This window comes from Neopelma chrysocephalum, unplaced genomic scaffold (assembly GCF_003984885.1).
Source record: "Neopelma chrysocephalum unplaced genomic scaffold, ASM398488v2 Primary Assembly neopelma1_96312, whole genome shotgun sequence".
Lineage (NCBI taxonomy): Eukaryota > Metazoa > Chordata > Aves > Passeriformes > Pipridae > Neopelma > Neopelma chrysocephalum.
The window spans coordinates 109669-134636 of NW_020924960.1; the positions used below are offsets into that span (position 1 = coordinate 109669).

The 24968-nt window shown below is 42.8% G+C and overlaps 1 pseudogene; it reads left to right on the forward strand.

The window, feature by feature from the left end:
- Window positions 1-2086: 2086 nt before the first annotated feature.
- On the forward strand, window positions 2087-24158 carry LOC113981249 (annotated as a pseudogene).
- Window positions 24159-24968: the final 810 nt, after the last annotated feature.

Below are 24968 nucleotides of genomic sequence, written 5' to 3' on the forward strand. Positions count from 1 at the left end.
TGGAATTCTTCAATGGTGTTGTTCTTTATAGTGTTTCCTTAAATAATTTCCTTAAATAATATAGCTCTAGTCATCTGTTTTGTGTGCAGTTCTCATTATTTATAATGCATGCTGTAAGAAATCTTTAATTTCTCCTCAGTTCTTAGAAATCTTGGATGAAAAAGACATTACCCTGTAACTGGAGAGTTCTTTTTCACATACTTTCACTTTTTCAGTTAAAAGCCCCTCCCCCCAATTTTCTAATACTTCTTTTGATGCAAGTCTAAATCCATGAGCTACTCCTGTTTGCTTTTTGTTTATATGAAGTCCCAGAAAGCTCAGTCAGTTTTGCGTATGGTATTTTTTTCTGTTCAATAATGTTTTTATGTGATTTCTTAATTAATATTCTTTATCTATGTGTTGTGATTTAAGTCCTAGGTTTTTTTTGGTTTCGTTTCTTTGTTTTTGAGGAAGATGGGAAAGGCATGTATTAGGGGCTAAGCATAGCATGTTAGATTTGTGCAAATTGTGTATGTGTTGTTTCTGGAAGTGAAAAAAGTCTGTCTGGAGACTGGGCCAAGATTTCCTTTTCCTCTCTTTTAAATACTTAGTTTTAAAGACTGAAACAATAGGTATACCACAGACAAGGTGAAACACTGAAATGGGAGCTACACCCACTGGGGATTCCTATAGAGCTGTAGCACAAATAACTCCTAGTTGCCCTCCCCTGCCTGTCAGGAACTCTGATGGACAGCAGCTGAAATCACTATTGCTTTTTCTCTGCAGGAGTAAAAAAATCAACCAACCAACCAACAAAATTAAAAACTCAACCACTGTTTCTGTGGCTGCAGAGCTTGTTTAGCCCAGCAGTATAATTTAGGACTCTCTGAGTTCACTAAATTTGGTTCAAGTTCTATTTTATTTTTTGAATTATTTTTAATTATTGGTATTGGTCATATAGCATCTTTTTATAGGATCATTTTATATATCAAAATATAAGTCTTCTGACAGGCATTTTTCTCCCCTTATATTTGACACTACATTTTAAAACACTGAACGAGGTTTGGAATAGCTGCAATTGGCAGGTAAAAACTATACCCTCTGAGCTAGGTAAACTTGGTTGCTCTGGAAAACATCTAGAGGATAATCTGTATTCCTATAGGTTTTTCTTATTTCCATGTTCTATGTAATTATCGTTCTTGGCAGACCTCTGCTGTAATTATGTCATCATTTGAGATTTTTTTTACTCTGAGCAGAATGCATTTGGTAAAACTGAAATGTCTCACTAGTCTAAAAATGGCAATGGTCACAGTTATGAACATTTGTAATTTTTATTCCCTGTTTTAGGAAAGGCATTTTGGTCAGAAGTAATTTTGCATAATTTTATATGTATTTCATGAAGATGTCTATACTGGAGCTAGCTATCTTATGCTTCACTAGGGAAGAGAAACAGGCACTTTACATTGTACCCTAAAAGTTTCTTTTTCTCTCCATTGACTAAAAGGTGCCCTAGGATGAGGATCTCAGTTGAAGTTATATTGGCAATGTCTAGTCTGCAAAGGTATTATATATCTGACCAATTGCAGACTACTGCAATGGGATAAAATCTCTGTCATTTTACACTGCCACATCCTACCACAGTATCTCTACCACAATTGAGCCCCCGGTGAAAGTGAGTTGCTTTGATGTGCATATTGTCTGCATTGTCTAGATGTGTGGCCAAGACACAGAAGCACCTCTTGGACTGGTCTGAGATAGTGGATTCCTTGCCAGAGAATTTGACCATAAAACTGTAAACTGCAATTCTCAAAGGAATTGTGGTCCCATCTCTGAATGAACGGTGCTGATAGAAATCAATTTGCATTGGAAGGTCATGCTGTTGTGCTGGTTGTCCTCTGACTTCAGAGCTGATGAAGCCAAAACTTTGTCTGTTGGAGAAGCAAGGGTGCCTTTTGCTACTCTGGGGTTGTTTGTTGACTCCAAATTGGGGGGCTTTTTCTTTGACTGTTTTGTTTGTGGTTGTGGTCTTGGGGTTTTTTTTTATTAATATCACTCTCTTAATTTCTTTCTAGTCCTGATAGACAAAATGTCTATAGAATAAGTGGCCTACACACCAGAACTTTCCATGAACTATTTGGTCGTACCATCTGAGGTGGAGGTGAATGAAGAACCAGCAAATGAAGACATGAATGAATCAGTGGAAGCTGACTTGAAGCACTCACAGGTAGAAGAGGAATGACAGTCTGTGATCTGCTATTCAAGGCACAGAGACGGCAACCAAGGGGTACAATCTAGACAGGAAGAGGAAGGTATGCTAGCTCGATCAGCCAGTACTGAGAGTGATTTCCACAGTCACATGGACATGATGGAAGGGGATGTTATAGCCACAGGAGAGAATGGCTACAATGTTGATATAGTACAGAAGAATGAGGATGAGAGTACATATGAAGTGCAATACAGGCCTGAGTCTGAAGGGTACACAGAACATGCGGAAGCAGAGCACGCTGAGGCTGTTCATAATCAAATGCTGCCTGATCATGCCTGTTTCCACTCCACTGAACATGAGGAAACCACGAATGCAGTATACTCAGGTTATGTCTACGCTCACCAGCCCCTCCGCCAAGGAGAGGATGAGCAGTATGCTGAACCCTATGCTGACTACAGGAAGCAGGAGCATGTGTATGAGGAGATAGGGGATGTGCTGGACCTTGATGTTAGGGAGGGGTTTCAGCTCTAGGAGTGGGAAAGGGAGGAAACTGACAACTATCGCAAGGAAGCTCTTGGTGCCTGCCTTCACTATTATGATGAACGATCTGATGGAGAGTCAGACAGCCCTGAGAAAGAGGCAGAGTTTGCTCCATATCCAAGAATGGACAGCTATGAACAAGAGGAAGATATTGATCAGATTGTGGCAGAGGTGAAACAGAGTATGAGCTCTCAGAGCTTGAGCAAGGCTGCTGAAGACATGCTAGAGGCAGAGCAGTCCTTGGAGCAGGCTAATGCTCTCTCTGGCAGGGGGCACCAAAGCAATGGTCAACTGTCAGCTGGCTCTAGGGCCTCAGCCAACTCAGGAGAGTCAGTACAGCAGAGCAGAAAGGAAAAAAGGGATGCCATATCACTGGCCATCAGAGATATTAAAGAAGCTATTGAAGAAGTGAAGACACGGACTGTTCGTTCTCCTTATACCCCCGATGAACCAAAAGAACCTATCTGGGTGATGAGGCAGGACATTAGTCCAACCAGGAACTGTGATGATCAGAGACCACTAGATGGATATGTAAGTATACAGATCTATAGGCTCACATGTTACAATTAAAGGAACAGGGACAGTGTAATACACTTTACAGTGAAATGGAGAGGGTTATACTCTTCTGTGACTCATTTCTCAGTAAAGTATGTAATGCTGTATCTATTTAAAATTTTTACTCAAAAAGATGCATAAGGCATATACATATGCTGTCAGTGCCCCAAATTTTCTTTTGTGAAACACTTCTGACTTTGAGTTGTACTAGAGATGAATTTGACACAGAAAGCTCCACTGACATTTTTTCTGAAACAAGTGCTACCACATTTCTTTTTTCCTAACATCCACTGGATACTTAGAATAACTACCAAATAATTTACCTTACAGTATAGAACCTTGTCTGTTCCTGTTAATTCTGGACTTGTCAGTTTTGTTTTCTGTCAGATAATAATGCTAACCATTTCTATGAAAAACTTGTTAATAATATTTACTATTTCTATAAAGGTAATATCAGAGATGAATATCTGAAAATATTCAAGCTCCTTATCTGCTTGCAGTCTCTAGAGATTTGCTATGAATCCTCATGTATTCTCTTCCATTCTATTCTATTATTGGAAAATACCTATAATGATCATCTACTCCAACTCCCCACACTGGAAAAGGGGGAGAGTGTGAGGACTCCTCCCTCTGAGGAGGAGGGAGCGGCAGAAACACTATGTGATGAACTTACTGTAATCCCATTCTCTGTCCAGGGAAGTAGGTAGAGAAATTTGAATATAGTCACCAAAGATGAGGAAAAGGCTGAGGTACTTAACACCTTCTTTGCCTCCAGTTATCCTCAGGGCAACCAGTCCCCTGAGCTTGTAGACAAGGATCAAGAGCAGAACAGACCCCCTGCAATCCAGGAGGAAACCACTGCTGAGCCACTTAGACACCCACAAGTCTATGGGACCAGATGGGATCCATCCTAGGGTGGTTAGGGAGCTGACGGAAGAGCTTGCTAAGCAGCTCTCCATCATTTATCATCAGTCCTGGCTAACTGAGGAGGTCCCAGATGGCTGGAAGTTGGCCAATGTGATACCCATCGACAAGAAGGGCTGGAAGGAGGATCCAGGGAACTGCAGGCCTGTCAGCCTGACCTCGGTGCCCAGCAAGGTTATGGAACAGATCATCTTGAGCGTGATCACCAGGCACCTACAGGATGGCTGGGGGATCAGGCCCAGCCAGCATGGGTTTTGGAAAGGCAGGTCCTGCCTGACCAACCTGATCTCCTTTTATGACCAGGCAACCCATCTAGTGGATGAGGGAAAGGCTGTGGATGTGTCTACCTGGACACCAGTAAATCCTTTGACGCCATCTTCCATAGCATACTCCTGGAAAAGCTGGTAGCCCATGGCTTGGACAGGTACATCCTTTGCTGGGTTAAAAACTGGCTGGATGGCCGGGCCCAGAGAGTGGTGGAAATGGTGCTGCATCCAGTTGGCAGCTGGTCACTAGTGGTGTCCCCCAGGGATCAGTTTTGGGGCCCAATCCTATTCAATATATTTACTGATGATCTGGATGAGGGGATAGAGTCTACCCTTAGTAAATTCACAGACGACACCAATTTGAGTCGGAGTGTTGATCTCCGTGAGGTAGAAAGGCTCTGCAGGGTGATCTGGACAGGCTGGATTGATGGGCCGAGGCCAACAGTATGCAGTTCAATTAGGCCAAGTGCCGGGTCCTGCACTTGGGTCACAACAACCCCTTGCAGCGTTACAGGCTGGGGGCAGAGTGGCTGGAGAGCAGCCAGGCAGAAAGGGACTTGGGGGTGCTGATCGACAGCAGGCTGAACATGAGCCAGCAGTGTGCTCAGGTGGCCAAGAAGGCCAATGGCATCCTGGCCTGCATCAGGAACAGTGTGGCCAGCAGGAGCAGGGAAGTGATCCTTCCCCTGTACTCTGCATTGGTGAGGCCACACCTTCAGTATTGTGTTCAGCTCTGGGCCCCTCAGTTCAGGAAGGACATTGAGGTGCTGGAGCGGGTCCAGAGAAGAGCAACGAGGCTGGTGAAGGGACTTGAGTACAAGTCCTATGAGGAGAGGCTGAGGGAGCTGGGGTTGTTTAGTCTGGAGAAGAGAAGGCTTAGAGGCGACCTCATCACTCTCTTCAACTACCTGAAGGGAGGTTATAGCCAGGCGGGGGTTGGTCTCTTCTCCCGGGCAACCAACAATAGGACAAGGGGACATGGGCTCAAGCTCTGCCAGGGGAGGTTTAGGTTAGATGTTAGGAAAAAATTCTTTACAGAGAGGGTTATCAGGCATTGGAACGGCCTACCCAGAGAGGTGGTGGATTCACCATCCCTGGAGGTTTTTAAAAAGAGATTGGACGTGGCCCTTAGTGCCATGATATATTAATTGGAGTTGGATCAGGGGTTGGACTTGATGATCTTGGAGGTCTCTTCCAACCCTACCTATTCTATGATTCTATGATTCTATGATTCTATACAAGATAGGCCTTTTCAAGAAGTGAGGAAAACGAGGAGTGGGGTAGATTTTTTTGTTGTGTGTTTGTGAAGTAAAAGCAGCAGAAATTAGAATTCATAACCTAATATTTGATATAGTACAAGATTTAAGCTGTGGTGGGAATGCAGCCAAGAATTTGCTTCTGGCTTATTGATACTGACATTTCAAAGTAGAAATATAGTCATATTACAGTGTTATAACACCAGCTGGCTTAGAAAAGGGATGTAATAGTTGCTTGTGAAACTAGAAGGATAATATTTTACTGTTTTGCTATTAGTGACAAACTGTACTGATCTGGCAAAGCAAGGACCAAGATTCCTATGTTGAAGGAGACTTTGCAGAATTTCAGGGCTACTGGGCTAAAAAAAACCAACAGTGTGCATAGCTGAATACTAAGGCTTCCTCCTAGGGTTCACCTTGTGACATCTGCACTGCCACATCTCCTAAAGATCTGTTTTTGAAATACTTGCAGGGTCATAGCTTTACACTCTTTTACATGCTGTATTTTTGTATCATATTCGCACTACAGTATTTACTACTCTTGACTTTAGATACCTAGTTATAGCTCCTAGTTATAACTCTTTAATATTAGCAGCATTCCATAGGAGTCTCCTATTAGTATGATAGCATTTCTTATAGCAGTTTACCAAGGTATTTCCTGGTGGATCACATAAAGATAGAAAATTCATGATAGTGGTTTTCTGTGCTGTTTGCTTTATTTTTCTAATATGACTTTTGCAAGTATACAATATCTGATGGGGGGTTTATAGTTAGAACAGAGAAGAACATTCTTTATGATAGTGAATGAGTGGGGGAAATAGTCTGAAAGATGGTTTCTCCGCTGAGTTAGTTAAGGTTTTGATAGTGGGGTGGTCTCTGTGGGAAGACGTATAGGACTGCCCTGTGCCAAACACAGTCAGTTCCAGCCATCTTGTTGATGGACTCACAGCAGACTGAATCTGGGCCAGTCAGTGAAGTTGGTGGCATCTCTGTGAAAACATTTAAGAAAGGACAAAAATGCCAGATACAGAGCAGAGTAGTGAGGGAAAGAAAGAGAAGACATGAGAAACAGTAGCATGAACACCAAGGTCAGAGAAGATGGAGCAGGAGCAAGTTCTCCAGGCTCCAGAGCAGATATTCCCCTGCATACTGTGGAAGAGACCATACCAGAGCAGATATCCACACTGGGGCCTGTGGAGGACCCCCACACTGGAGCAGGTGGATATTTCCTGAAGGAATTGAGGCCTGTGGAAAACCCATGCTAGAGCAGATTTCTCCTGATAGGAACTGCAGCTTGTGGAGACGACCTATGTTGGAGCAGGGGAAAAGTATGAGGAGGAAGGAGCAGCAGAGAGGAACTGTTAAGGACTGAATGACCTATATGCCCCATTTCCCATCCCTTCTCTGTTGCTTGGGGTTTGGGGAAATAGAGGAGTAAAGTTGAGTTGAATCAAGGAGTGAAGTTCAACCTGGGAAAAAGAGATTGTTTTAATTTGTCTTTGTTTCTCACTATCCAAATCTATTTTAATTGGCAAAAAGTAAAGGAATTTTCCTTAAGCCAAGTCTGTTTTGCCTGTGACAGTAATTGGTAAGTGGTATTCCTGTCTTTATCCATGAGCTTTTCTACCTTCTCCCCCTGTTGAGGAGGGGGAGTGAGAGAGCATTTGGGTGAGTGTGTGGCAACTGGCAAGGTCAAAACACCACAATTGTCTACCACTGAGGGTAGCTATGTGGTTAATTGAATAGATTATTGATGAAGAAAAAGTTTTCTGTGAAAATTTAGCTGCTTAGATAAGTCTCAACATCCCAATAGACTGTGTGTGATCATTGCAATGAAAACTAAGGGCTATAGCACTTCAGAAAGTGTTTGTCATGTTTTGGTGTTTTCCTCATTTCTTATTTCCACTGCCAAACCAGAGATATTTCTACATTGGCCACTCAAATTATGTAATTTTATTTTCTTACCATGTCTAGTCTCTATCTCCTGATTGCTCTTCACCCTGGGGTGCTGAACCAAGTAGGCAACATCATCAGGATGTCTGCAGTACAGCAGAGACCTCCACTAATAAAGAGGTAGTGCAATTTTTTTTAAAAGACACCATCTTGTCTGTATTGCTTATGCCTTTCTATTTAATTTATGTCTTTGTACATGTGTAATCTCCTCTCTTGTACCAAAACAGCAACAACAAAAAAAACCTGGTTTGACATTTTTCCTTTGTGCTTGCCTCCCTGTCTGACTGAATGCATAACATGCTATATCTAAGACCATTTGTGATTGCATTGCTTACTGTGTTTGACCACAACACTTATTTAACAGGCTAGAGGGTATTGATTTACTGAGGAATAGCTGCCAATGTCACCTCTGTATTCAGGGCAAGAAGAGATAGCCCTCTTCCTTGTCACTGCAGAATATCTTGCTGTAAAAAAATAACCTTTCTCAGTCAGGTGAATAGGCCCTTCCAATGTAGTAATTTAATGCTACCTACTATCTTATTGATGGACAAATAGACCCACAGAAACAAGTAAGTGATTTCTCAATAGTCTGCCAGTGATTCATAGGCAGAACTGTAAATAGAATCTAGTAGTCCTGACTGGGCTCCTTGAAAGCAAGCTATACACTATTTTTTTTTTCAAGGCCTGTAGCTGGCTGGTTTCTACACTGCAGTAGTTCCACTGAGATGAGGTGCAAAATGCTTCTTATCTCACTGATATGAGATGAGAAATTTTTTTTCAAACTTCAATGTTAGATTTGTTAACAGAGATATGTAAGCAAGTAGACGCAGTTGTTGACAGATAACTTGTGCTATCAGCTAACAGCATGTTATATTCTACAAATGAATAAACCAATGTACTGTAACCAGAAATATTGGTTGAAATTTAAACAAGACTTAGTCCAGGGTTTTTTTTATCTTCTAGGGGGAAAAATAACTTATAACCTGTGTATATACATTAATTTAAAACTATGCTTGCATTTAGAAGGTGATGGAAGCTTTCAGAAGACTTAGTTTTGCCCTTAATTTATCCTTCAGCAATATTGGATTGTGTCATTATGATTTCATCTACAATTTTCTTTAGCTTGCTAAAGCCTCTGACTTTATTCAGTTTACAGATGTAGTTGCTTGGTGATAACTCTAAAGGTTGAGAGTTGTTAGATATCATTAATATTATTCAAAGGAAAAAATGAGCAAGATGTTACCCATTTTAGTTTTCAATATGTGATCATATACACTGTTAAAAGTAATAAACTTTCAGAGTAATTTCAGTGAGATGTGTTGTGGGGTGCTGGATTTTTTTCCATGCGTATAAGCAACATAAGGATGAAGCAGTCTTCAGCATCCTCACGAGGGGAAGCAGAGGGGCAGGCACTGATCTCTTCACTCTCATGACCAGTGATAGGACTTGAGGAAACAGCATGAAGGTGAGTCAGGGGAGGTTTAAGTTGGATATCAGAAAAAGGTTTTCACCCAGAGGGTGGTTGAGCACTGGAACAGGCTCCCCAGGGCAGTGGTCACAGCACCAAACCTGACAGAGTTCACGAAGCGTTTGGACAATACTCTCAGGCACATGGTGGGATTCTTGGGGGCTCCTGCGTAGGGCCAGGAATTGGACTTGATGTTCCTGACGGGTCCCTTCCAACTCAGCATATTCTATGATTCTATGAACAATGCATGGTTTAGTACCTCCCTTACAAAAGAAATAATGACAAAGCTTCATCATTTTTGGGAAACACTTTTATTTCTTAATAAAGCCTTTATTAAAATGCAAATTTTACAGTGTTTAGTGGGTGGACAAAACTAGTAATTCAACATTAATTACCTATTTCTTTATTACTCATGGATATACAATCAAAAATTGATTCCGCTTTTTCAATATCGTAATCAGATACCTTGTTATTATTTTAGTTTTATCACTGTTTCTTCACATAGATAATGAATGAAAAAAATTGTCTATGGAGAGCCTTTGTAATAAAAGCATTGATTAGATGTTAGTTTACACAGCTTTATCCTGAAATGAAGTTTTATTGGCTAGTCAGATTACTGAATATCTGTCAAAACTGCAATTATATACACAAAAATCAGTTGGGCTTTGGGTATTTTTAAAAGAATTATATAGAATCATCTACTCAGCGCAGATGGTCAAACGCTTCTGACAGATAAAACCTCCATTCTGAATCGTTGGTTTGAACACTTTCAGACTCTTTTCAGTACTAGCCATGTAGTTCAAGACTCAGCAATTCAGTCCATCACACAGCAACCGGTGAAGAATGAATTAGATATTGCCCCCACTTTGGGAGAAACCATTAAGGCCATACAGCAGGTGAAAATCGGCAAGGCAGCTGGGGTTGATGGAATTCCACCTGAAGTCTGGAAACATGGGGGCCAAGCACTCCATGCTAAATTTCATGAGCTTGTGGTGCGCTGTTGGGAACTAGGCGAACTACCTTCAGACCTTCGTGATGCGGTCATCGTCACCTTATACAAGAAGAAAGGAATTAAATCAGACTGTTCAAATTACCATGGTACTACTCTGCTCTCCATTGCTGGCAAAATCCTGGCAAGAATACTTTTGAACAGACTAATACCCACTATAGCTGAAGGAATTCTACCTGAAAGCCAATGTGGTTTCAGAGCCAACAGGAGTACCACAGACATGGTATTTGTTCTCAGACAACTGCAAGAGAAGTGTAGGGAACAGAACAAAGGTCTCTATGTAACCTTTGTTGACCTCACCAAGGCTTTCGATACTGTGAGCAGAAAAGGTCTGTGGCAGATTTTGGAACGTTTAGGATGTCCCCCCAAGTTCCTTAAAATGATCATCTCACTCCATGAGGATCAGCGCAGCCAAGTCAGATATACTGACGCACTTTCTGAGCCTTTTCTAATAACCAACGGTGTGAAACAAGGCTGCGTTCTTGCACCAACCTTATTCACAATCTTTTTCAGCATGATGCTCCAAAGGGCCACGGCAGACCTCGATGATCAGGATGGTATCTACATTTGATATCATACTGATGGAAGCCTATTCAACCTAAGGTGACTGAAGGCCCATACTAAGACCTTAAACCATCTTGTCCGGGAGCTGCTTTATGCTGATGACGCCGCCTGCGTCACCCACACAGAAGTAGCTCTGCAGTGTTTAACATCCTGCTTTGCAGACGCTGATGAGCTTTTTGGGCTGGAAGTCAGCTTAAAGAAGACAGAAGTTTTCTATCAACCTGCACCTCAGGAAGTCTTCCATCATCCCCATGTCACCATTGGCCAATCAGAGCTCAAATCAGTCCAGCAGTTTAATTACCTAGGTAGCCTCATCTCCTCGGATGGTAAGATTGACGGAGAGATAGACAACAGGTTAGCGAAGGCATATAGTGCTTTCGGAAAACTCCATAAAAGAGTTTGGTGAAATAAACACTTGAAGAAAAGTACAAAGATCAGTGTTTACAGAGCCATTGTTCTGTCTACTCTTCTATATGGATCTGAATCATGGGTCATCTACCGCCACCACCTGCGACTCTTAGAACGCTTCCATCAACGCTGTCTCCGTGCAGTCCTGAGCATCCACTGGTCAGATTATGTGACTAATATGTCTGTTCTAGAACAAGCAGCAGTTACAAGTATTGAGGCCATGTTGCTGAGAACACAGCTGCGTTGGGCAGGACACGTCTCAAGGATGAAGGACTACCACCTCCCTAAGATCATGCTTTATGGTGAACTTACCACCAGCTGCTGCAAGAGAGGAGCCCTGAAGAGAAGATACAAGGACTCCCTGAAACAACATCTCAGCCTTGGCCATATTGATCAACATAACTGGTCTACTCTGGCCTCCAATCGGGAGGTCTAGAAACACACTATCTATAACGCTGCTGATGTTTTTGAGAAAGCACGCAAGATCACTCTTGAGGAGAAAAGACAACACAGAAGGAATTGTGTCTTGCCGAATATACCACCTAAGGAGTCCTTCTGCTGTGCCTTTTGCAATCGGATATGTCTATCTCGTATTGGCCTTTTTAGCCACCAGCGCGCTTGTAGCAAATGTGGGTATAGCACTTCCCAGATCTTCGTTTGCGAAGCCTAGCCATGATATAGAATCATAAAGGTTTGGAAAGACCTCCAAGATCATCCAGTCCAACATTTGACTGAACACCACCATGTCAACTAGACCATGGCACTAAGTGCCACGTCCAGTCTTTTCTTAAACACCTCCAGGGATTGTGAATCCACCATCTCTGTGGGCAGTCCACTCCAATGTCTAATCACCCTTTCTGTGAAGAAATTCTTCCTAATGTCCAACCTGAACCTCCTCTGGCACAGCCTGAGGCCGTTTCCTCCTGTCCTGTTGCTAGTCTCCTGGGAGAAGAGGCCAACCCCCACCGTGCTACAACCTTCTTTCAGGTAGTTGTAGACAGAGATAAGGTTTCCATTGTGCCTCCTTTTCTCTGGGCTAAACACCCACAGCTCCCTCAGCCGCTTTTCATATGACTTACTCTCTAGACTCTTCACCAACTTCGTTGCCCTTTCTGGACTCAGTCCATCACCTCGATGTCTTTCCTAAAGTGAGGGGCCCGAAACTGGACACAGTACTTGAGGTGCAGCCTCACCAGTGCCAAGTAGAGAGGGACAATGACTTCCCTGGTCTTTATTGTACTACATACCATTGGCCTCAGCCCATTGATCCAGCCTGTCCAGATCCCTCTGTAGAACCTTCCTACCCTCCAGCAGATCAACACTCCCACCAAAATTGGTGTAGTCTGAAAACTTACTGTATCCCTTCATCCAGATAATCAATAAAGATATTAAACAGGACTGGTCCCAAAACTGATCCCTGGGGAATCCCACTAGTGACCAGCTGCCAACTGGATGCAGCACCATCAGTCCAAGCCATGGGCTGCCAGCTTTTCCAGGAGTATGCTATGGAAGATGGCGTCAAAGGATTTACTGGTGTCCAGGTAGACACATCCACAGCCTTTCCCTCATCCACTAGATGGGTTGCCTGGTCATAAAAGGAGATCAGGTTGGTCAGGCAGGACCTGCCTTTCCTAAACCCATGCTGGCTGGGCCTGATCCCCTAGCCATCCTGTGTGTGCCATGCGATGGCTCTCAGGATAATCTGTTCCCTAACTCTCACAGGCTCCAAGGTCAGGCTGACAGGCCTGCAGTTCCCTGGATCCTCTTTCTGGCCCTTATTGATGGGCATCACATTGGCCAACCTCCAGTCATCTGGGACCTCCTCAGTTAGCCAGGACTGGTGACAAATGATGGAGAGTGGCTGGACGAGCTCTTCCGCCAGCTCCCTCATCACCCTAGGGTGGATCCCTGTCTCAGTTTAATGAGACTGAAATGTTTTGCTAAGGAGGATGAGTTATGAGGAAGACCAAGCTCCTCCCTCTAAGCAATTGTAAATCCAAAATTAAGATGCTCCAATTGAGGAAGTATAGAGAAAGAAAAAAAATAACAGCCCTTTATTCAAGGATATATGTGTATTGGCAGAACAACAAAAGAACACAAAAACAACTAAACAATAATCCTGTACCTAAAAGTCCCCTTCAAAAAGGAAACAGTTCAGTACTTTCCACCTTTTGTCGCAATTCTAACCACGATCAGGAGAGGGCACTATTGGATCTCTGGAGGAGCAGAGCCTGCAGTTGCTCTGTGTTGGACAGCAGGGGACACTGTTGGGCTCTGGTAATTGCCACGTGAGGGCCCCGGTGCACTGGAGAAGCCGAAAATGGAGATTCCCCCCCCACACTGAGAAGGGGAAGGGGAAAAGGGGAAAAAGGGGTTCTTCCTGCGAACTCACGCTGTCAGCGGCTGACTCCAGCCGGGACTCCCCCAGAGGTTCCTTTGCAGAAGGACCAAGCCTCTCCGATGAAATCTGAACAAGTCCGGGCTGGGGGCAGAACAGGGCGCAGGAGAACGGAGGTGAACTGGCCGAAAACAAAGCAAACTCGGAGTCTTTCCACACACACACCCTCCCTGAGTCAGGGCAAAAGTGAAGTGCCTGCCCTTTTTCCGAGGAGAAGAAGAAAAAAACTCATCACCTCCCCCCCATAGTCTTCTGAGAGCCATCAACCTGGAATGTGGATCTGCTAGCTAGTTCCTTTGTGTGTGTCAATCACCCTAGGCAAGCACCCTCCCCCTCCCTCATTCAACATCTTTCTTTTAAAGCAGGGGAAAGAAAAAAAAATTCCCCCTTTTTATTTTTTAGAACAAGTAAACCTATGACAATTCCATATGGCCCCATAGACTTGTGAGTGTCTAAGTGGTTCAGTAGGTCACTAACTGCTTCCTCCTGCATTGCAGGGGGTCTGTTCTGCTCCCCATCCCTGTCTACCAGCTAAGCGGGCTGGTTGCCCTGAGGATAACCAGTCTTTCTGTTAAAGGCTGAGGCAAAGAAGGCATTAAGTACCTCAGTCTTTTCCTCATCCTTGGTGACAATGTTTTCCCCTGCATCCAATAAAGGACGGAGATTTTCCTTGGCCCTCATTTTGTTGTTGATATATTTATAAAGACACTTTTTATTATCTTTCACAGCAGTTGGTAGATTAAGTTCTAGCTGAGCTTTCGCCTTTCAAATTTTCTTTCTGCATGACCTAACGACATCCTTGTACCCTTCCTGAGTTGCCTGCCTCTTCTTCCAAAGGTCATAAATGCTCTTTTTTTCCCTGAGTTCCAGCGAAAGCTCCCTGTTCAGCCAGGCAGGTCTTTCAGTACATAGGGATGGGCTGCTCCAGCACCTTTAAGATTTCCTTCCTAAAGTATGTCCAGCCTTCCTGGACCCCTTTGTTTTTAAGGACTCCTTCCCAGGAGACTGTCTGAACCCATGTCCTAAACAGGCCAAAATCCACCCTCCACAAGTCCAAGGTAGCAGTTTTGCTGACCTCTTTCCTTACTTCACTGAGAATTGAAAACTCTATCATTTCCTGGTTGCTGAGCCCAAGATGCCTCTGACCACCACATCTCCCACCAGCCCTTCTCTGTTCATAAACAGCAGGTCTAGCAGGGCATCATCCCTGGTAAGCTCAGTCACCAGCTGTGTCAGGAAGTTCTCTTCCACCCACTTCAGGAACCTCCTAGACTGTCTCCTCTCCGCTGTATTGAATTTCCAGCAGACATCTGGCAGGTTAAAGCCTCCCACAAGAACAAGGGCTGGCGATCGTGAAATGTCTGCTAGCCACTTATAGAATAATTCATCTGCCTCTTCATCCTGGTTGAGTGGTCTATAACAGACTCCCACCTGGATATCTGCCCTGTTGGCCTTCCCCCTGATTCTCACCCATAGGCACTCAACCTTATCATCACTATCCTTGAGCTCTATACAGTCAAAACACTCCCTAACATACAGAGCCACCCCACCGCCTCTCCCTCCTAACCTGTCTCTTCTGAAAAGAGCATGTAGCCATCCATTGCAGCACTCCAGTCATGTGAGTCATCCCACCATGCTTCCATCATGGCAACTATGTCGTAGCTTTCCTGCTGCAAAATGGCCTTCAGTTCCTTCTGTTTGTTGCCCATACTTGCGTGCATTGGTGTAGATGCACTTCAGTTGGGCTATAGATTTCACTCCCACCACTGGCCTGCCACCCCCAGGCTCATCTCTAGTGAGCCTGGTCTTATCCCCTTCCCGCTTCAAACCTAGTTTAAATCCCTCTCAGTCAGCCCTACCAACTCACAGTCTAGAATCCTTTTCCCCCTTTTAGACAGGTGAATCCCATCTGTCTCCATCAGACCTGGTGCCGTATCAACTGCCCCATGATCAAAAAAGCCAAAATTCCACCGATGGCACCAGTCTTTAAGCCACTTGTTGATCAAGTGGGTTCTCTTGTTCCTTTCAGCATTTATCCCTGCTACTGAAGGGATTGAAGAAAACACCACCTGTGCTCCTGTCCCTTCCACCAGTTGTCCCAGTGCCCTGACGTCCTTTTTTCCTGCCCTAGGATTTCTCTCATCAACCTCATCACTGCTGACCTGGACAACCAGAAGTGGGTAATAATCAGAGGGCCGACTCAGTTCAGGGAGTCTTCTTGTAATATCTCTTACCTGAGCCCCAGGGAGGCAGCAGACTTCCCTGTGAGATGGGTCCAGTTGGCATATGGGGCCCTCACTTCCCCTCAGAAGGGAGTGCCCTGCAACAGTTACCCTTCTTTCTTTCTTAACACCTGTAGTTGTAATGCGTGGGGTTGACTGACTTGCTCTGGGTAAGCCCCCAGATAGACCATCTCCACTATCATTTCCCTGACTCTCAAGTTCCAGAGCCTCATACATATTCCGTAAGGGAACCTGGGAAGGCGAGGGAAGCTGGGAGGGGATTCTCCTACCTTCCCTGGCATGGACCTGTTTCCATTCCTGCCCATCTTTTAGGTCTTCTCCTTCTGCCTGATGGCAACAGGGTCAGGGCTCCTCTGACTCTTGCTGAGCTTCCATCTGCTGCGTTTCTCTCAGGGATGGAAGGGTGTGACTCCACCAGTCTATTTCTCTCTCATACTCCCTAATAGTCCTCAGCCTCTCCACTTCCTCTTAAAGCTCTGTCACCAGGCTGAGCGATCATCCACCTGGTCACACCACATGCAGGTGTTGTCTCTGCTGCCCTCTGGTACTAATGCCAGGCTCAGACACTCCCTGCAGCCGGACACCTGGACAGCTGCGTGCTTCTGAGGGAGCTCCGTCTGGGTTCCCATGCTCCTTCTAGTGAGGACTTTGAACCGTGTGGAAACCATCATTGAGTCTTTTCTACTTGGGCAGGTGAAAACCATCAGGTGAGCTCACCTCAGGAACCAGGAGGGTGGCTGTGCCCTCCTACACACCATGCCTATCCGAACTCCTGCACAAACTGCCACACCACGTCCTTCTGATCTTTCTGATGCACCACATCCTCTTTGCCCTCCTATGTATGTTTTGGAAAGGGTACTTATATGGATAAGCTGCCTTTGATTTTTCGAAGTGTACAGTTGTTTTGTTCTCTAGACCTGTCAGAATCCAGCTAATTCTAGCATCATGGTAGCAGCAATTGCATGCAATTATTGAAGTGGATATAAGTGGCACAGTAAAAATAAACTCATCACAACAGATTGCATAGCCAAAGAACAGCCAATCCTGATTTGAAAGCAAATGCTTGTGTCCTCTCAGCACTCGATTTCCCTTAAGCATTTTGACAGCAGGTGGTCATTACTTAGTCACAAATTTCTCTCTGCTGATATTTTCTCTGAGAAAAATCATAGAATCATAGAATCATTTAGGTTGGAAAAAACCTTTAAGATCATTGAGTCCAACCATAAACTTAACACTGCCACAAGAGCTTTCCTGGTTTTTTTGGACAAGTCAGCAACTCTCATGAGGAAAGACCAAGTATTTTAAGGTTCTCTAGGCTCTGTTTTCTGTTTCATGCACCTTTTGCTTTTCTGCCACCAATTATTTTACAGTGAGGACAGTGTAGTAGGATGAAAAATATTACTTATTCCTTGTGTCTTTGTAACAATAAATGGAAAAGACTCACTGGCTTATTCATTTACCTATCACATAAGTGTGCACTTCTGAAGTGATTGATTTGTCACAAGAGTACAGAACCCATTAAACTGCCTATCATAAAGGAAAACAACTTGGTATATATGTGAATATATAAATGCAACTGAATCTCTTCTGAGACATGGATCTTGTTTATATATATATATATACATATATAAGTTGCTCCAAATTTAATACATTGTAGAATGAGGTTCAGGTTTGTCAAGATCTTGCTATGCTTGGCTTATCCAAAACTTTTATTTCAAAAAGGTCTAATAGAAGCATATGCTTTAGTATACATATTACAATTTTTTTAATACAAAATTGTGTTTAGTAAGTTCTTCCATATCTATATATTGTTGAATATAACAAAATGGTGAGTCATCCTCCCTGAAGTTATCATTTCTATATGGCTATATTGTTACCACGGAGTCTTTCATAGAAAATTACAATTGGAAATGAGGTATTATTTTAGTCTGTGTGTTTACAAATGTAGGAGGGACGTTTTGGCTTTTTTTTCTATTAGTCCACTTTTCATGAAAGTGAGATTTTACTTGATTAAACAAACAAGGAATAAATGCCTTGCTTGCAGTTTTCGTTGTCTAAATCATGCATGTTTATATGTGCTTTTGTGCTTGTTAAAGCATAAACATAACCAGTGTAGGACTGTTATTAAATATATTCACTCCAGCAGATATAGGTGGCTATATAGCCTGTCAAGAACAATCCTAATAACTAATTAAATTTGGTTCATAATTAACAGAGCAAGTCAATGCTTTTTGTCATGATTAATAATAGTATTGGTACATTTAAAATATCTCCATATGTATTTATTTGGAAAATGCCTGTGAGAGATTATGTATTTTCCTGTATTTCTGTTTGTTAAAGAGTAATAGTATTTTTTATGGAGGAGTTTTTAATGTATAATTAAGCATACTTTGTTATGTTTGAAATCCTATTTGTCTTGATTACAGTCCAGAAAAAGATTGGCTTCGTTCCCAACATACATTGAAGGTAAGATATATTTAATAACTTCATCTTTTTTCATTATATGAAGAACTCAAATGTTTTTATGTATAGAACTTTACTTTTATGTGCAAAACAGAAAACTTGCTAGGGTTGGATGAACTGATTTAGATTAAACTGCATCCAACCTGGAACTTGAATAAAACCCTAGTAGGCTGTTTTGGAAGTTGAGTAAAATCTCTCTCTTATTTTGTAACATTTTATTGATGGCTCCTGACACCTTTCTACTGGTTCTATCGATATCATTTAAATCACTGATTAAAAAAACCACCATGGAATTAATAATGTATGTGAATGTGTGTGTAGAGAGTAATTTGCTGTCTGATAAGGAATAGAGGTTAGACAAAACAATAAAAACCTCCACAAAACTGAGATTTAATTGGCAGGCAAGTAGGAGGAAACTTGCACTGATTTTCAGGTACTTATCCTCTGATTAAATAACCCTTATGCTTTATAGAATGACAAAAAAACATAAAAGCTGAAGTCATATATAATTTGGAATTCCTTAATTGCTTTACAGTGTACTGTCTTTAAACTGTAAATTTTAGCATTGGTTTTAGTCTTTAAAAGTATATGTTGTGTATTTTAGAACCTGTGACCAGATGAACTGGGGTAAATTATATAGGTTGCTTTGAAACTAGCTGAGGGACCATCTTAAAGTGTGTCCCTGCCCCCCAGCAAATAAAAAATCTCAGCATTCTCTGAGATATCGGTCCAGTGGGCAGTTGCTTAAAACATTGAACATACTATTTTTATGCAGGTAATTGATAATCTGAGAAAATCTTTCACCTGTTCTACATTTCTATTCAAAACATAATTTCATACTCTAACACAGAGGGGGGATTGTGAAGAACAATACTGTTGTTCTGCGTGTTCACATCTCATAAGAAAAACCAAGTTCCTCTTTCCTTTGGAATATGCTTCCTGTCTTTTCTGTACCTCTTTCACGCTATGTTAAGATTTTGTGTTTTGATCAAGAACTATGCTATAGTTTGGTAATGGAAGGGGTGATAATGCCTTTATGCATACTGTATAGTTTCAAGGCTTGAGCAATAATATGCCAATATATAGCACTTCTAGATGCTATGTGGTTAATTGGATGTGGTTGGTAAGATGCTGATGCTGTCAGGCCTGGAACAAGCACCAACATAGTGATATCAGGATGCTTGCTCTGTCCCATCTGAGTGCTCCCCTCATAGTCAGGGAAAGCACCCCAACCCCCCCAGTTGTCCTGATCAAAGAAGCAGGTTTGACGTGTGATATGGTCAGAACAATGGGTTTTGTTCTTTGTCTGGATTTAGACTGCAGTGACTGATCAAGCACAGGGTTGCTCAATGGGGGCCCACAAACACTACAGAAGACATGATTTACATACTAATAATAGAATAGTTTGGATTGGAAAGGACCTTTAAAGGTCATCTAGTCCAACCTCCTTGCAATGAGCAGGGACATTTTCAACTAGATCGGGTTTTTCAGAGCCTTATCCAACCTGACCTTGAATGCTTCCAGGGATGGGACATCCACCACCTCTCTGGGCAACCTCTTCCAGTGTTTCACCACCCTCATTGTACAAAAATTCTTCCTTGTATCTAATCTAAATCTACCCTCTTTTAGTTTAAAACCATTATCCCTTGTCCTATCGCAACACACCTGCTAAAAACTTTGTCCCCATCTTTTTTATAGGCCCCCTTTAATTACTGAAAGAGTGAAATAAGGTCTTCCTGGAGCTTTCTCTTCTTCAGGTTGAACAACCCCAGTTGTCTCAGCCTTTCCTCAAAGGAAAGGTGTTTTATGCCTCTAATCATCTTTGTGGCCCTCCTCTGGACCCAGTCCAACAGGTCCATGTTTATTCTATTATCCTTTTTCCTGCTGCTTGGCCCTCCTTTTTGTCACCCTTATATCTCCCTTTCTAATATCCATGCCTGGACTTGGGGCCCCTCACTGACACCTTGAGTGTTTCCAGATGTGGGTGTCCTACTTGCTAGCTGGTCCAGCTTGATGTTTGCTAGAAAATTACACACACACAGCCAGAGTATTAAAAGTCAATAGGGAAATATAAAAACATCTGATTCTTCCAGTTGCTGGCACCTAGACCTATGGGCTCCATGACTTGTGGCCCCTTCTCCAGTTGCTGGCACTCAGACCTTGCAGTGCTCACATAGGTTAGAGGGTGAGAGAACATAGAAAAATTAATTAAGAAAAAGGATTTCATAAGAAGACAGGACAGACTGCAGTGATCAGGTACAAGGCTCAGTCAAACAAGTATACTGACTGGCAGCCTGCTTACATGCAACCAGCCTCTTCTATTCCCCTTTTCTCCATTTTCCCATGCTTTTACTTCCCCCTCCCCCCCACCCCCTCATCTACCTTGATCCCTCCCATTCTCCACCCTGGTCTCCTCACAAATAAACAACCCACCTCTAATTGCTTCTTCCCCACTGTTCCATTTTGCTACATCTTGTGGTGGTTTGAGACCCTCAAAAAATCCAATTTCCAAGCCCCCCCCCCAATTTGCTTCAGTGTGAGAGGGTTTTCCGGACGTAACACAACTCAGTATGGGGGGAAGGGAATTATATTACAATTTATTACTTACACAAATAAATACTATAATACATTATATACACAATTCTAACTCTCTCTCCTATGGTAAAGCAATATATTTACATTAGATCAAATCCCTCCTTTCCCTCCAATAAAAGTTCAGAAGGAAAGAAGAGAATCACTTTCAAGGCAGCACAGTCTTTTCCAAGCAGCAGGTTCACTCCATCGTAGTTAGAAAATATCTCTCTCTCTCTCTTTATTACCACACAGGGGTTTCCTCTCACCCCTTGGCCCTTCGGCTCCAGCCGAAGGTCTCACTCCCATGGAATGCGATAGCAGGGACAGGCTCGCCTCACCACGTCATATCACGAAGTGCAGGGCATCTTCGTGACAGTATCTTCCTCCGGGATTCAAGTTCCTTCTGAGTCAAAATGTTTAGGGCTTTCAATTCAGTTTTTGCCCCAAGCATTCTAACAGAGCTCCTTTGCTCTGTCTCAGCTGCCAACGTGGCAGCAGGGGGGGACAAGGCCACTTCCCCCACATTCCGTCCTGGTCCAGCTCTCAGGACGACTCTGAATTCTCAGCTCTTCTCTCTCTGCTGCTACACTCAGGACTCCCTTCAAGTGGAAGTCCACCCCCTCCTTCCAAGAGGGGTCTCAAAGGTCTGGGGACATAAAACCAAGTCTCACCCCAAACAGCCTCCGGTGAGCTTGGTCCTCTCTCTCTCCGTCGGACAGCTCTGTGTCTCTCAGCTTGGTTCCGTGCTATCTCTGCTGCTTGTTATCTTTTTTGGCTTTCAGCCACAACTCTGTTCAGTGCTGCTCTGTCGAACACTGTTCTGAGTTCCTGCAACCCCCAGCCGGGCTCCTGGTCCCTCTCCTCATGGCTTCACAACATGGCTACTTCTCTTCCAACTATGTCATCTCCCTTCTTTTCCGGCCTGTTGCAATATGTTGATTTTCACAGGAGCGAAAATGCAGCTCTGATTGGCCCCACACCAAGAACACCACCCCCCTGGAGTTGACCACTTTCCAACTCCAGGGGAAAACTCTTTTTACCCACGACAACTCTGTACCCAAATTTGGCATTTCTGATACCAGTCCCTAGACACTCTCAGTCTTTTATGCCACAGTTACCCAGGCACAGCTTGCCTTGCAAGGTTCCACTCCCCCAAAGGCCTACAATGCTCCTTGTCAGGTGTCTGTGAAGCCTCACGTAGCTCCCCCTTAACCACCAGTGCAATCCAACCATCCCTCATGTTGCTGCCTGCAACTTTTGGCAGCTTCTCACACTGTTACCTGTAACATCTGGCAATTTCTCGTGTCATGGCCAGTAGCATTCCACATCCTGTTCAATTACCTGAACCTTGGGCCACAGACTAATCAGTGGCCCAATCATTTACCTGCAGCCTTAACAATATAAATTCTATTCCTTTGTGTTTCATTCTTGAAAGTGACTAGTGACCATGGTTACTTTCATTTTTTGGGTGTCCATTTACGCAGTATCTGAACAGACTGAGCATGCTCATGGTACCTCTAAATCAGTAGTCATGAACTTTCATCTATAAAGAAGCCATAAATTGGGGAAGGTTTGTGTATGTATTCATATCTGTGTGTATATTATGAGGGTTAATAAGATTTACGTGTAGCTACTAATTTTTTTTATTAACTTAATAATGATATATTCTTTTCAGAGTTAAAGTTCTTGTTAATGTCATCTTTGGTGAATTAGAAGGAAATTGGCATTTTTTGTGTTATGTTCAACTTCAGGATTTAGCACCTATTAAATCTCAGGCTAACTAGAGTAGAAACTCTGTTCTAAAAGGATTGGGTTTTGTTCCCAGCAAAATAGAGAGCAAAACCAGTTTATACTTCTGGATAAAATATAGACAATTTTACCAATTCTCTCTAAATATGATTATCTGTACATTTTCACTGGCCTTAAACATAGATATTTTTTTCTTACTTGTAGCAAAACAAAATGCTTCTTGGATAAACCTTCCTTTTTCTCAGATCATGAGAATTTTAACATATATAGAGAAAAACCCTGTCTTCTGCAGATATAATCTCCAAACACCTGAAAACCTGTACATTATATATATTTCTCTGTACTGACTTGTGAGGTGATTTTTACTTTGGCTTTTAACTTTACACAGAAGCTGATGAGAGCTGAAGTCATTAAGCACCTTGCAAGACTAAGATAGTAACTTTTTCCAAAGGCAAGAGCCCTTGCTCTGTATATTTGCCATAAAAATATTTTTGTTTAACACCTTCCCCCTCCCCATACAATACCCTTGTTATCAATGAGTGTGATTTTGATAACACTGATCTCCTATATTATGGAGGGGTGTGTGTGAGGTGTGTATCATAATCGTAAAGCACTCTTGTGGAGATTCCACTAGCTGTTCAAAGTGCTGAGAGAACAATTGAAGTATTCTTGTTTCTATGCAAGAACAAAACTAAAGAGCTTATTTTGCTCTAGAGTGAATCCTGCCATATAGGAGAATGATCTATTGTGAGAAATTGAATTAGAAATTAATTTCTGATGGAGAAATGTTGAGAAGACATGCTCAGGGTTTTGTATGCCTTGATTAAAAATACTGAATGTCATGCCATCATGCTAAAATGCATTTACAGCTCTTAGGTACAGCTGTAAGTAGTCAGAATATTTTTTTTTACCATGGTTTAATGTGATTTCCCCCCCCGTATTTGTAGTTCCTGGATCTTGTGATCCTGAAGACTTGATTGATGGAATAATTTTTGCTGCCAATTACCTCGGCTCCACTCAAGTCCTTTCTGACAAAACTCCCTCCAAGAATGTGAGGATGATGCAGGCACAGGAGGTTGTCAGCAGAATCAAGGTGAGGATGACTCTTCCTGTTTCTCAAGTTGGTGTTTTAAAGCTGCAGATGTGAACTTCTTGTACACTTAAGTCTTATCATGTTGGGTTATCTGTGGTTTCAGAAACATTAAGTAAACTAATCTTTCTTTTTGCAAGATAAACTGCTTATTTAATGCTGCTTTTGGAACAAGGGTGAAAGGAAAAAGTTCCAGATAATTCTAATTTGTACAGTACAACTTCTGCTCTATTCTGTTAGCCAAAAATCTATAATTGTCAGGGCAGGCCCAAAACAAGAGACAAAGACATATGATTCAAAGGCTCTAGACAAGTAATAGCTCAAAGAGGCTGAGCTCTGCCTGATAGTCAGTTTTATTAGCTCTCCTGATAACAAACCAAGGGCAGATGTAGACATACTATTTACAAAACATCCTCTCATTTGAACAGATACAAGCATAAACCTGACCCCCCCACCCCCATCCTCCCCCTCACCAAGGGCATGCCCCCACACCCTCCAGTGGACCTGACTTAGCAGGATAATGGACACAAAAAGCCTGAACTTTAGCTAGGGTATGCACCTCTGATGCAGGCTCCTGGGAATGGTTCTCCAGGCCATACCCTGCCCAATCAATCAAATACTGCAGGGTATCCAAGATATCCCAGATGTGATATTCTCTCTGGCCCTGGACCATAAATGGAGACAGAGGTCATGGTTACTGCTAGAAGGGATCTGGGTGAATGGATTTTAACAGGGAAATGTGAACAACAGGTTGAATCTTGAAAGCACATGGAAGCTGCAGACAAAATGCAACCCAACTAACCTGGGCCACAATTTTATATAGGCCAAGATAACGGTAGTCTAAATTTAAAAAAAGCTCCCCAAATAAACATGTTCTCCAGACAACCTAGCATAATCCCCAACCGCAAAGTCTGGTGCTGGTCACCAATGTCTATCTGCATAGTCTTTGTAAGCAGCCTTTGCTTTTTCCAGCTGCTCTTGAAGAAGCAAATGTATATGCCATAACTGCTCAAGGGAGACCACTCAAGGGAGTCCTCAGGGATGTAAAAGTCAGTTCTTCACTGGCCAAGGAGGGAGACATAGGTGCTTAGCATAAAATTACCAAGGGAATTTATTCTCTTACTTTACCTATGTGCACAGGGGTGCCCCAGCTTAATGCATGGAGGATCCTGATACAGAGGACAGCGGGGTTTATATATGTTACAATACAGTTGTGTAGACCAATCAAATTACCCATGTTAAGGGGTGGGCTAATCAGTTACTAATGCTCACATAATCAGTATGTACTTGTCCCATTTGTCCCATACAGGACCAGTACATGCT